Below are 13,521 nucleotides of genomic sequence, written 5' to 3'. Positions count from 1 at the left end.
CACTTTTCGTGCGTATGTCAAAAGTTTAAAAGGCCATATGTACTGTAAAACGTTGTACTATACACGTGCGAATAGGTAATTCGCAACTCGTGTCGTTTTAAAACACTCCCTTCGGTCGAGTTTTAATTTATCGCCACTCGTTTCGAATTTCCTCTTTTTCGCACTTGTATCGTAAATAACTATTTAGGTACACGTTTTAATCATGGGCAAATGCCATAAAAAATTCGCCGGAAATTAGATTAGTGTTGTGTTGATATGTGTCGTGCCGTATAAAAGGAGACCTTTAAGCTGTTATCAATCACTTAAACCTACCTCCGCTCACACTTTGCTTCACTTTTTTCCGCTACCTAAAGGTTGTCTGTAAGAATCGCTTTTTAGCGATAAGACCGCCTCTTGTTTACCTCTACTTGAAGTGTTGCTTTATTTCTTCTATTGAGGTGTAAAGATGAATTCAAGCACAGCTCGTTCGGCTGCTTTTGGAAGTACCTAAACGCAGCCGATTTTGCGAATTATATCAATTTTGTATTGTAACAATACAAATTCTCACGACGCACAGGCTCGAATACTTTCTCGCTCGCACAGTACTGCGTCACACCGGCCAGCCACCGAGGAGCACCGAGCGCGCACGACGATCGCCGACCGGGCGGTATAAAAGCCGCAGCCCGCACCGCATCAGATCACTTAGCTAGCGACTGCCTTAGCGATAGGTACACCTTCTGTCCTTTGGCGAGTCATAATGAGTCTGGAGTTCGATAGCCCACCTGCAGTCTTCTCCAAGACTTACCTAGGTCCCTTGGCGATAGGTTCATAGACTGTCCCTTGGTTTTTACATTATTGTGAGCTGTCACGCTCAACAATGACAACTACCCACTCTTTTAAAGAAGAAGTTGCATCTACCCTACATTATTTTTCTAAACTACGCTACGTGTAAAATGGGACTGTACAAAATAAATAAGGAGGCAAACGACGAATCATCTAAAGAAGGTAGCAACAACACAACAAGAAGTCATAGTAGCAACAGAAAATCCACAGTAACACCAATACAGTTGATGTATGCTATTCAGACCAGCTTCACTCCAGGGGGAGGGTTCCGTCGAACACCCTCTCAGGCAGTAACTGTAAGGATAGTGCCAACTTGGCGAAACTGAAGGAGACATCGTTCTACACAAGTCCTAGTACCTACTCTCTCTTCAGACATACGTGTGCCAGAGGGAGAGACTATAACAATACAGATCCTGGTACTCTCACGGGACGTTACCGAGCACCAGAGGGAGAGAATGTAACAATACAGATCCTGGTACTCTCACGGGACGTTACCGAGCACCAGAGGGAGAGAATGTAACAATACAGATCCTGGTACTCTCACGGGACGTTACCGAGCACCAGAGGGAGAGAATGTAACAATACAGATCCTGGTACTCTCACGGGACGTTACCGAGCACCAGAGGGAGAGAATGTAACAATACAGATCCTGGTACTCTCACGGGACGTTACCGAGCACCAGAGGGGGAGAATGTAACAATACTGATCCTGGTACTCTCACGGGACGTTACCGAGCACCAGAGGGAGACAATGCAACAATACCGATCCTGGTACTCTCACGGGACGTTACCGAGCACCAGAGGGAGAGAATGTAACAATACAGATCCTGGTACTCTCACGGGACGTTACCGAGCACCAGAGGGAGAGAATGTAACAATACAGATCCTGGTACTCTCACGGGACGTTACCGAGCACCAGAGGGAGAGAATGTAACAATACAGATCCTGGTACTCTCACGGGACGTTACCGAGCACCAGAGGGGGAGAATGTAACAATACTGATCCTGGTACTCTCACGGGACTTTACCGAGCACCAGAGGGAGAGAATGTAACAATACTGATCCTGGTACTCTCACGGGACGTTACCGAGTACCAGAGGGGGAGAATGTAACAATACAAATTCTCACGACGCACAGGCTCGAATACTTTCTCGCTCGCACAGTACTGCTTCACACCGGCCAGCCACCGAGGAGCACCGAGCGCGCACGACGATCGCCGACCGGGCGGTATAAAAGCCGCAGCCCGCGCCGCATCAGATCGGAGAGCCCCTGGTACCTCACTCGGACGCACCCCCAAAGCCAGCACCAGCTCATCCTGCAAGGACTTCGAAGAAATCTTCGCCGGATCGCACCCGGCCTCGCCGGAGGGGAACGCCAGCTGCCCACTGCACCCGCTACTGGTCGCCCTAGACAGTGGAAACTACTCCAGGCGCCGCTAAAACGGCCTAACCTGGAAAAGGGACCCCTGTCTGGGACTACGGCCGGCAGTAATGCGTCGCGCAGGCACCGCCCACTAAGACCGACTGAGCCCGAGCGTCATGGACGAGAAGCCGAAGCACCCCCCCGACCCTCCGGGGCGGGTGGGTAGTCGTCAACACGGTTTTCTAAAACCACCCGCAGCCCCACCGCTGAAACTCACGGCCCCCCCCCGACCCCTCGGTTAGGGTGGGTAGTTCCAAACGTGAGTTTCACGAAGTACCCACACGAAACCCGCCGTCAGACACCAACCCCCCCGCCACCGCGGGGCATGTGGGTAGTCAGGAAAGCGGGTTTCCACAACTACCCGCACCAACACCACCGATGCCAGAGCCCACACCAGCCGCCGAAACCGACGAAGAACTCGCCGAATTCACGGATGCCCTCACAACGGACCGTGACGGCTCACCACAGCCGTGGCAGTCAGAAGATGCAGCCCCCGGACGCACCTTCTCACCGATCCCGCAGGAAGAGCTAGACCGACTTTCTCCTCGCGAGCTACTGGATCATGACCGTATCCTGGTGGCCCGCCTGGGGCAAGTCGGTTACATGTCTCCCGCGATGGAGACATGGACCGCGGCCTGCATCAGGCTGCGGGAGCACGCCCTGGGAGAGGAGGTAGAGCTGTCCCCAGATGACGTCGCCCTCCTGCGCTTCCTCGGGGAGCACCCGGCTTTACTCCAACTATCGGCGGTCAAGAGGAAGCCGGAGTGCAGCCCCACCAGGCAGGACACGAAGAGGATCTGCCATAATACCTCGCCGCCCACGGACCCGAGACTTCGGCCCAGACCCGAAGCCCCACCGCAACCTGAGCGACCCCCAACCGAGGCCCCAGCCACCAGCGACTCAGCCCCCTTCATGGCCCCCACACCGGGACCCTCAACAGCAGCCCCCCGAGCCCCCGCGCAACGACCCGCGGCCCCCGGTACCAGCTACGCAACCGCCACCGCCCTCCCCTCGGGCGCAGCAGCAGCGAGCTCCAAAACCAACGGCAGCAAGGCTGCAAAAAAAAATGAGACTCTCAAAAAAAACAGCAACCAAAAAAATAATAACAACACTACTAAAAAGAGCGATAGTAGTACGCAGCCTTGCAACGACGATGACGAGGGTAGAAAAAAAAATAAAAAACCCAAATACCCCGCCATCGTCGCAGACATTCTACCAAATTGGCCGAAGGTTTTGGAGGATATCGCCGAGGAGCTCGGAGAGTCGCCTTTCACCACGCCGAAGGGAGAGGGCGTGCTCTTTGAGCCCCGTACCGAGGAGGAATACCGCCTCGTGATACGTCACCTGACCAAGCTGGAGGACACGGCAGCAGCAGCCATTGAAGAAGCCAAGAAAAAAGGGGAGGCCACAGACGTCATCAAGCCACTTTTCAACATTTACGGGCTGGATGACGAGAAGCGGATGAAAGTGGCCGTCAGGGGCCTCCCCGAGAAGACTCCAATTCTGGATTTAATGAACGCCCTGGAGAAGCAAGGACACCCCGTAGAATATGCGAAGCAAATCAACGCGAGAGCGGGACGCCCGGGCTGCATATACTTCGTGCAGCTCGCGGGGCCTGCTCGGGACCACGCGGGCATCTATGGGGTGTCGGAGCTTCTCCACATGAAGAAAATAAGAGTGGAGGCGTGGCGAGGGAAGAAGGGGCCCCCGCAATGCCACCGTTGCCAGGGCTTCGGCCACTCTTCACACGGCTGTCATCGGGAGCTTGCCTGCGTACGCTGCGCCGAACCGCACTGGGCCAGCCAGTGTACGAGACCCCGCGACCAGCAGGCCACCTGCAAAAACTGCAGGGGGCCCCATCCAGGCAATCACAGGAACTGCCCCTCCTACAAAATAGCCTACCGCCTGTGGAAGGCCGGGAGATCTGCCCTCTCGGCCCCGGCACGCCCGGGCCCCACAACCAACGCTACGGTCCCCAAGCCCACGGTGGAAGAGTCGGCGCCAGCTACACTGATGGCGTCGGCGAACCCCCCCACCCAAAGGGGGATGAACAGACCGCAGCAGGCGAAGGAGCCCGGACCCCAGAAGAAGAAGCCAAAAAAGAAGAAGAAGAAGGCTGCCCCCACGCCAGCAGTGCCAGCCCAATCCTCCACCTCCACTGCCCCACCACCGCAAAGAGATCCAGCACCAGACACCGACATCACGCCCACCGCCACTCACGACCTCGCCGCCCTCGCGGCGCAGCTCGCGACAGTGGCCCAGGCGCTCACAGCTGCCCTCAACACGCGGACTAAAATTCAATAGTCTGCGCGTTGTATACTGGAACGCGCAGGGGCTACGGTCGAAGATCGGACTCCTGCGCAACTTCGTCGCAGTGCAGAACGTGGACGTGATGCTGGTGTCCGAAACGTTCCTGCGCGCCGAAACCGCACTAAAGATCCCCGGCTACGTCATATACAGGAAGGAGGAGCTTCGGCAGGATGGCTCAGCTTACCGGGGCCTCGCAGTCCTAGTCCGGAGGTCCATCGTCCACCAGCCGGTGGAATACCAGCCCCTCGACTCCCTCTATGCTCTGGGAGTCGACATCAGAGTCTCGGGCCACGACCTCCGGCTCTACGCAATCTACAGGCCGGGAGGAGCACCCGGCACACTGCAGAGAGACCTGCTGAAGCTTCTCAGTCCCCCCTTGCCGATCATCATGGCCGGGGATTGGAACGCGAAGCACCAAGCGTGGCACGCGTCGAGGCAGAGCGCAGCGGGCCGCGTGATATATCAAGCCGCCGTGGACCACGACTTCGGGGTGTCCGGACCCGAAGAGCCGACGCACTACGACGTCGTGCACGGGCCAGACACGATCGACTTCGCGATACATAAAAACATCAACGCAGCCATCGGCCAGGAGACCCTACCCGACTTACCATCGGATCACCGCCCAGTACTCCTGACCTTAGATGACCTACCCGTGAGAGCCATCACAACCAGACCCAGACGCCGTATCTGCTGGGAGACTTACGTCGAAGCCATGGAGGGGAAACCCCAGACCCTGGCGGTCTCTTCAGCAGAGGAAGTGGAGAGTGCAGCCGCCGCCATCACCTCCGACATTCAGGACGCGCTGAACACAGCAGCGCACACCATCCGGAGTGACGGGAGACGCCCTCTCCTGCCACAAAGGATCCTGGATCTCATTAAGCGCAAGCACGTCCTGAGGAGAAGATGGCAAACAACAAGATGCCCTACCCTTCGAGCGGAGCTCAACACGCTCGTGAAGAAGGTGCAAAAGGAGCTCAGCAACCACGCAGCCATGAGTTGGGAGAGTCACATCGCGTCCATAGACGGTGATGTTCCCTCCATCCACCGTCTTTGCCGTCAACTCGGCACGACGCGGGACTCGATTCGCCCACTCAAGGACGCCAACGGACTGCCCAGATACAAGGCGGAGGACAGGGCGGAGATCTTCGCCGAGTGTCTGAGCAGACAGTTCCAGCCCAACCCAGTCCAGGACCACGCACACCACCGCGAAGTCTCTGAACACTTGGAGAGGTTCCACGAGCAGCCACTGGGACAAGAAGACGACCCGGTCTTCTTCACGCCCGGCCAAGTGCAGCGAACTCTCCGTCGCTGCAAACACAAGAAAGCCCCGGGCCCCGACCAGATCCCGAACGCGGCACTAAGTCACCTGCCACTGCGTTCCGTCGTGGCGGTGACGCGCCTGTTCAATGGGATCATGCGCTCGGGGCACTACCCGACCCCGTGGAAACTTGGTCGGGTGATAATGCTGCCGAAACCCGGAAAGGACAGAGGAAGACCGGAGAGCTACCGACCAATAACCCTGCTCAGCACCCTCTCCAAGGTGTTCGAGCGGCTCCTGCTGGGCAAGCTCCAGCCCTTCATCGAGCCAAGGCCAGAGCAGTTCGGCTTTCGAGATGGCCACTCAACGACCCTGCAGCTCACAAGAGTACTTCACTTCATGACGGCGGCCATGAACAGGAAGGAGTACACAGCAACCGTCTGCCTCGACATGGAGAAGGCCTTCGACAGAGTGTGGCACGAGGGACTCATCTACAAACTGTCGAAGACCGAAGCACCCAGGCGGATAGTCAAGGTGGTGGCCTCCTTCTTGACTGACCGCCGCTTCAGAGTAGCAGTAGAGAACGCCGTCTCGGAAGAACACCCGATCCACGCGGGCGTCCCCCAGGGCAGCGTCCTCTCGCCGGCCTGTTACGCCCTCTACACTGACGACCTCCCGGTCGTTGGAGACGTCAAGCTGGGCCTCTATGCGGACGACGCGGCACTCTTCGCCGCGTCCATCAATCTCAAGCACGCTGCCAAGAAACTCCAGAGGTCCCTTGACGCACTCCCCGACTGGCTCTCCAGGTGGAGGTTGTCAGTGAACGTTGGCAAAACGCAGGCGCTGATCTCCAGCCACACCAAACAGCTGCCACCGCCGCTTCGCCTGCACGGCGAACAAATCGAATGGTTACCGCAGGTCAAGTACCTGGGCGTAACACTCGACCGGCGGCTAACCATGAAGCCCCACGTGGACGACGTGATCCGGCGCGTGAAATGCGCTCGAGTCCAGCTCCGTCCAGTGCTCTGCAGCAGCCTCCCCCGTCGCACGAAGCTGGGGGTATACAAGACCTATATACGGTCCCGCCTGACGTACGCAGCTCCCGCATGGTACGCCCTGGTGGCTGAAACACACAAGAAAAGACTGCGTGCGCAGGAGAATGCGGCGCTGCGCACCATAGTCAATGCCCCCCGCTACGTGCGAAACGTAGATATTCAGCGAGGCCTGAAATGGCAGAGCCTGGACGCCTTCGTGAGCCACCTATCGTCGAGAATGTTCGAGCGCGCCGACCACTCCAGACACCAACACCTACAGGGCATCGCGCCGCTGCACACACGCCCGCCGGATAACCGCCGCCGATCACGCCAGCTCCCTAGAGCACTGGCGAGAGAAGTAGTCACGCCAGACAGTGGCTAAGGATCCCGCAGTCCAAGTAGCCACAGACAGACAGAGAAAATGAAAAAAAAAAAGCCATGACAGGCCAAATGGCTAGTTACGGCCACGAAGCTCCCGCCCTTAGAAAAAGGGCACAAAATAGACCCACCCGTAGTTACGGGTGGCGATTAGAGACCGCCAAAAATCCCCAAAAGGGATGGAAAGGCATCTCATGCCTCCCTTCGGGAGGCATGAAAGAAGCAAGCGACTCGCATCAGATCATTCCAGCTAGCGACTGCCTTAGCGATAGGTACACCTCTGTCCTTTGGCTAGTCTCAATGGGTCGGGAGTTCGATAGCCACTTGCAGTCTTCTCCCTGACCTCCCTAGGTTTAGCTAGTGCCTTGGCGATAGGTTCCCGACTGTCCCTTGGCAATTTGCATCGGTAACAGGCGTGCTCAACCTTGCCGTCTGTTATTCGATATTAAGTTAGTTAGGAAGTAACCAGTTTTGTATGAACCCATAAATGTATGCACCTATATGTATAAGTTTTCATAGTCAATAAAAGTATCGTTGACATTGGCGTTTGAGTGAAACTCCCACCTACCCTACAGTATTAATATAATCCGTAGAACAATTTGATTAGGTAAGTACCTCCTTTATGTCGATAAAAAAAAAACAAAAAAATATTGAGTCGTATTATAAAAAATATAATTTGACCAGGAAGGTCCTGGCCATAGATGAAGTGAAGAGGGGAAGAGGCCGCCCACCGACAACCTGGACAAGGACTATTAACAATGATATGCTGACGATGGGCTTAACGTCAGAACTGACTCAGAATCGTCATTCATGACTGGCGCAAATGTATTAGGAGGGCTGACCCTGAAGGGAAAGAGCCAGGGGATTGATTGATTGATTATAAAAAATATAATTTATTAACAAAAGAGTAATTTATAGTAGAATAGTGACGGTCCGCTAACTGATCCCCAATTTGTATTGGATTGTAAAACCTATCTATAGACCGTATTCACACAGATCACATTGGATACCTAACGGCCTCTATGCAGTTCAAAGAAGTTAGGGATCATCCATTAATTACGTCACACGAATTTCTAGGTTTTTTGACCCCTCCTTCCTCCTTGTCACACTTGGTCACATCTTGCAAATCCCTCCCCACCTGGTGTGACGTCACATTTTAGGCAATTTTGTTTTCAACGGAATCGGCAATACTAACTCAGCTCAGCATTATTTTTTGAATAAAAAAATATTTCTGGTAAAAGAAATATTAGTAATTTTATAACACAAAACCAATTAGGACGAAAATTACCTACTTCCAAAACCTCATTATTTAAATGTACAGCGAAAAAAAAAACTTAAATTAATTTTCGGTTACTGATGAATAGTGATGAAGTTAAAGTGACGTCACAATGTTTGTGAGTCCCCCCTCTCCCATGTCACAACATGTCACATTTTCTTGACCCCCTCCCACCCCCTAAACGTGTGACGTAATTAATGGATGGCCCCTTAGAAAAAAGCACTCTTGAGTCTTTGCCTCATCTAAAGTCCTTCCCCGAAGCATGCTAGCGCCCCTGCGCGCGCGCACTCGCATTAGGCTGTCGCTCTATGAACGTTTCAATTTATTGCCCCTATTAGCCAAGTGCTAAATAATGAGCTTTTCCCTAGGAAAATTACTTATTATGCTTTTTACATAATGACGGTCTAACTACATGTTTATGTGAAATGGCCAGTCATTTGAATTGCAGATTTCACACATTTAAAGCGACGAAGACAGCTGGCAGCCTCTTCTCTTTAATTTTTATTGAAGAGCTCTTAACAGACTTTTATAAATAGAGGAGGTTCTCAATTCGTCGGAATCTTTTTTTCTTGACATTGAAATATTCATAATTTCAGATAACATGGTGCACGATTTTAACTAAATCTGTTTTTACGAAAATATATTACATGGTTAAACACAGTATGTCATTTAAACTTGATATATGTAATTAAAAATTTGTCCATTGGGTAAAAAATTACGCTCCACGCGCTCCTTGGTCCATATATATAACCGAATAATCTTAAAACATTTAATTATGATTAATTGTATAAAATTAAAACGATTATAAGATAATATTAATAACAATATTACGTCATTATATAGTAATTATCATTCTGCGGTAACCCTTAATCCTTTCCTTTTAGAAGTAATTAGCGCGTTGACTTCAAAGAATTAAGCTTAATGCGACCAGCGGCAGAATCAGTTTAAATGTCATTCCAGAGACGTTATGAGTAAGTCAAGACTGTCAAGAGACACTGTGCTGTGCCACATAGTTTTTGACGCATGCTACATTGCTTGCCGTAAAACCATTTTTTTATTCAATCAAACAATAAATATTTTTATTTGTTAAACATAGGTACATACGTGTTACAATTAATAACTTACCCAATTAATTACTTTTTGTAACCATTAACCCCGTTATTCATAAATTTTGCTTTGTTAAATCGTATAACTTTCAAACAAACGCAAACATCAAAATAGGGGGCACAACCGTTTAACCAAAACTTGTCTTGGCTTGTAAAATATGACGAAGCTTATGAATAATACTAATAAGAGTCAAATGTACGCTTTAATAACACACAGCCAAGTAAAAAAACATTAAAATGTGACACTGATACCGCTATATATTTCAAATACTTATGTATGCATTCATTTTCAACACAATATAATATCCTCTCAGTGGGGTAGTTAAAAAGAGACAGCACATATTAAAACATTCATTGAATAAAATATACATTCGAATTATTTAAATTACAAATAAATTGGTATACTTATAGTTTATCAGCCTTAAGCACGACCATACAATGTTGCTAATGTTATATTTGAGAGCTGGGAGGTACGAGTAGCTGCAGGCTTGTAAGTCTGTAACGCTACGTCTTACGTAGGCGAACAACGCGCGAACGCGGCGCGGCGCGGCGCGGCGAAAGCGGCCGCCGCCGCGCCGCGCCGCGCCGCGCCGCCTGACATTCGCGTGCAAATCGCGCCGCACCGCGTTCGCAACGAGATCGCTTACGTAGGACACTTCTATGGGCATCAAAGGATTGATTTCGCCGCGCCGCGCCGCGCCGCGTTCGCGCGTTGTTCGCCTACGTAAGACGTAGCGTTATGAGGGACTATTTAAATATTATCTTTTAACATCTTTTTACTGTTCTTTTTCGAATATCGTCCCATGTATAATGTGCAAATTCTACAACAAGTATCTGTGTTTGATTTAATTATTATAAATGTTACTCACAGGTTAACAAAGCTTCACAAAACTACATGAAGTTTGCCTGTAGAGTGGAGTCAGTTTTCATTATCAGTTGTATATCCTACCTAGTTATATTATCATCAGAGCTCGGCGGGGGTGAGCTGTTTTCAGAGTTTGCACAACATGGACATGCCTTGTCATTCGATGGTATATGTGGTGTAATTTAATAACTAAAGAAATTATTTTATTTAGGCTGCCTTTCCGCTATGATCGTTACGTCGCCATTAAAACAAATGAATTTTATAGCAAGCTTTTTTAGTAAACCTCTTCAAATAATATGTATATCCATTCATATGCTACTATTAAAGTTTATTTGTACATAAGGCATTGTTATTTTAGTGTAATTATAATTAATAAAGTGTTATTTTAATATTTATTTCTAAGGTGTATCTTTATTAATATATACACTTGACATAAGTGACGTCAAAATGGCTCACCCCTGCCTAGCTCTGATTATCATATTAAGTATATAATGTACGAAGTGTGCAATAAAACAAAAAGTATATAATGGTCTAGTTTCGTTTATGCCGTTATACGCTTGAATATGATACAGCTTTTGTTATTAGATGGGCAAAAACTAGCGACACTTTTTCATAAGGAGTCAGGAAAGCTATGTCTTCATAGAAAAATGTATGAAACAAATGAATACCGTCTCACGCAAAGCGCCACCAAGCGGCACAGTCAAAAGGATGACGCACGACACATATCACAAGATATCTTAGACAATGTGCGTCAAATGCAGCACAGTGTATTGTGTACATAAACCTGTCTGCCACTCGGTTCTTAGAAAGTCAGTTAAATGAAGGATTTGTCTTTATTACATTACAGTGTATTACGCGTTATTTGTTTACAAGTGCGAGCACCATCTTACGGAGATAAAATTTTGATCCGACTTAACCCGGTTTTTTTGTCAAAACCAAAACCGCAGATTTGTTTTGTCCTAGTAAGTAAGTAAATATTATTTATTGTGCACCATTAAGTTAATAAATACAGAGAAAGACCGACCAAAACATAGTTTTTATGCTAAAACCTGTTTGAACCGATATTTTGGCCGGACACCAGATGAAATATCACGATTTTATCCCCATAATACTTTTTAAAAAGCAAGTTACATAAGTTACATTCCACACTATTCCAGTCAAACTTCAAATAAAAACGGAATTAATTAATTATGTTTGCGTGTATTGGTACCCATCATACGCACTGAAATAAACAACCCCGCCCACTAGATAAACGACGACAGAACACAGCCATAGAAACATTAATTCCTACCCCTCTCATGTACCCTATATTACCCGGGCCATATTAGGAGGAGCCTATCCTGTTTTATATTTTTGATATTCATATTATTTTGATACGACCTTGACTTGTGCCAAAGGATTCACGCGCACTAATAAGTGCGAGCGATATGTAAAATACTTCTTTACAATACTTCTATTTTATCAATAAAAGTTTGATTGATTGATTAAATGATGAGAAGTCTACTGATTGCATTAAATTACAAGTTTTTAGGGTTCCGTACCCAAAGGGTAAAACGGGACCCTATTACTAAGACGTCCGTCCGTCCGTCCGTCCGTCTGTCACCAGGCTGTATCTCACGAACCGTGATAGCTAGTTGATTTTTCACCAAAGTTAAGTAACGTCGGGCGGGGTCAGTACTTGGATGGGTGACCGTTTTTTTCTTTGCCGTTTTTTGCATTATGGTACGGAACCCTTCGTGCGCGAGTCCGACTCGCACTTGCCCGGTTTTTTTAGATAAACGCCCCTTCCTAAACGGTACGTAAAGCTGTCTTTCCTGACGTTCACCGTATATTGCGTTTTTGACCTATATGTTAGAGCATTTAATAACTGGAGTCGCCTTTAAGAGCTTACCCCTCTGCCGAAAACCTTGCACAATTGTGCAAACTTTTGTGTGGACTTGGCTATTTGTACGTTACGTACCCACTTACGTACAGATCATGTAGAAACAGCAATACATTTGACGTCCCTTCCCCCGCAAAAATGCCAAGACTGTTTTGTACAGAAAATGACAGCCATGACGTCTCCAGTTACTAAATGATCTAAGACCTATTTGCGATGGAATACATTAAAAAAAAACGTAAGGAATTGAGCAGTACCATTTATTAAATATTGGAAGCTAAAAGAAACTTCAAGTTTATCCTCTAGCCGCCCAGAGACCTATAAAAAGGTCTCCTGTTCCATTCTAATTTGAACTTTGTGTTGACAAAATAAAATTTCATTTTGCTTGGCATGGTTTGACGTATGGGCGGCTAGAGGTTAGACATTTTTAATGCTATTTTTTTTGTATTTATATTGATCTAAATTGCTTGCTTTCTATCTATCTATTTAACCTTGATTTTGTTACAAAATTCAACATGTGTCATCCCTTTTCTGACAAAGCGTGAGTCGCTGACGCTGAATCATGATTGGTCACGGTCACGGTCGTATCAAAACAATATTCAGACTATATCAAATTGTTAATACAGAATCTGTCTGGTACTTTTGCCTGTTTGTTTGTGTCTATATTGAGTCGTTGATGACCGTTAGCCGTGGGCGCACCAATTATAAGAATGCTATTGGGAATTCAGATTATACTCCAGTTTATCACAAACAATCCTTTGTGGTGCCGCGGCTATTACATTTAAATTATGAATTATAGTTATGTTGGTATATTTTGACATCTATAACTTACAATCATTTACTAGGGATATTTTTAATACCTATCGTGTAGCTTTTGCTCTTACACGCGTTTATCTGACATGCTTTAGTATATTTTTACCATTAAGTAATATACACAGGGTGGCAAAAAAATTACTGTAAGATTAAGTATGGCGGGGTCGAAACTGACCTCATAGATTTCGGAAAAGGAATGGTTTGGCTGTGCCGTGCCTTAGTTTTTTTGCTATTTACTTATATTATTTGAAAATCCAAGATCCTATCCAGCCCAAAAGCCAAGTATGTATAAAGGTGTATTCGTCACCGCTTACTTAGTCTCCAGGATAGAAGGGTTTTACTAGACATTACTGTATTGTA

The 13,521-nt window shown here is 48.3% G+C and overlaps 2 protein-coding genes across 2 annotated transcripts in view; one reads left to right on the top strand and one right to left on the bottom strand.

The window, feature by feature from the left end:
• The window catches only part of LOC134665450 (protein outspread), a 417,047-nt gene that overhangs the window by 68,637 nt on the left and 334,889 nt on the right, over positions 1-13,521 (bottom strand). The gene's annotated exons all lie outside the window — the stretch shown is intronic.
• The window catches only part of LOC134665434 (uncharacterized), a 579,666-nt gene that overhangs the window by 493,284 nt on the left and 72,861 nt on the right, over positions 1-13,521 (top strand). The gene's annotated exons all lie outside the window — the stretch shown is intronic.

Source organism: Cydia fagiglandana, chromosome 6 (genome assembly GCF_963556715.1).
Source record: "Cydia fagiglandana chromosome 6, ilCydFagi1.1, whole genome shotgun sequence".
Lineage (NCBI taxonomy): Eukaryota > Metazoa > Arthropoda > Insecta > Lepidoptera > Tortricidae > Cydia > Cydia fagiglandana.
This window is presented reverse-complemented; position numbering and strand designations above follow the sequence as displayed.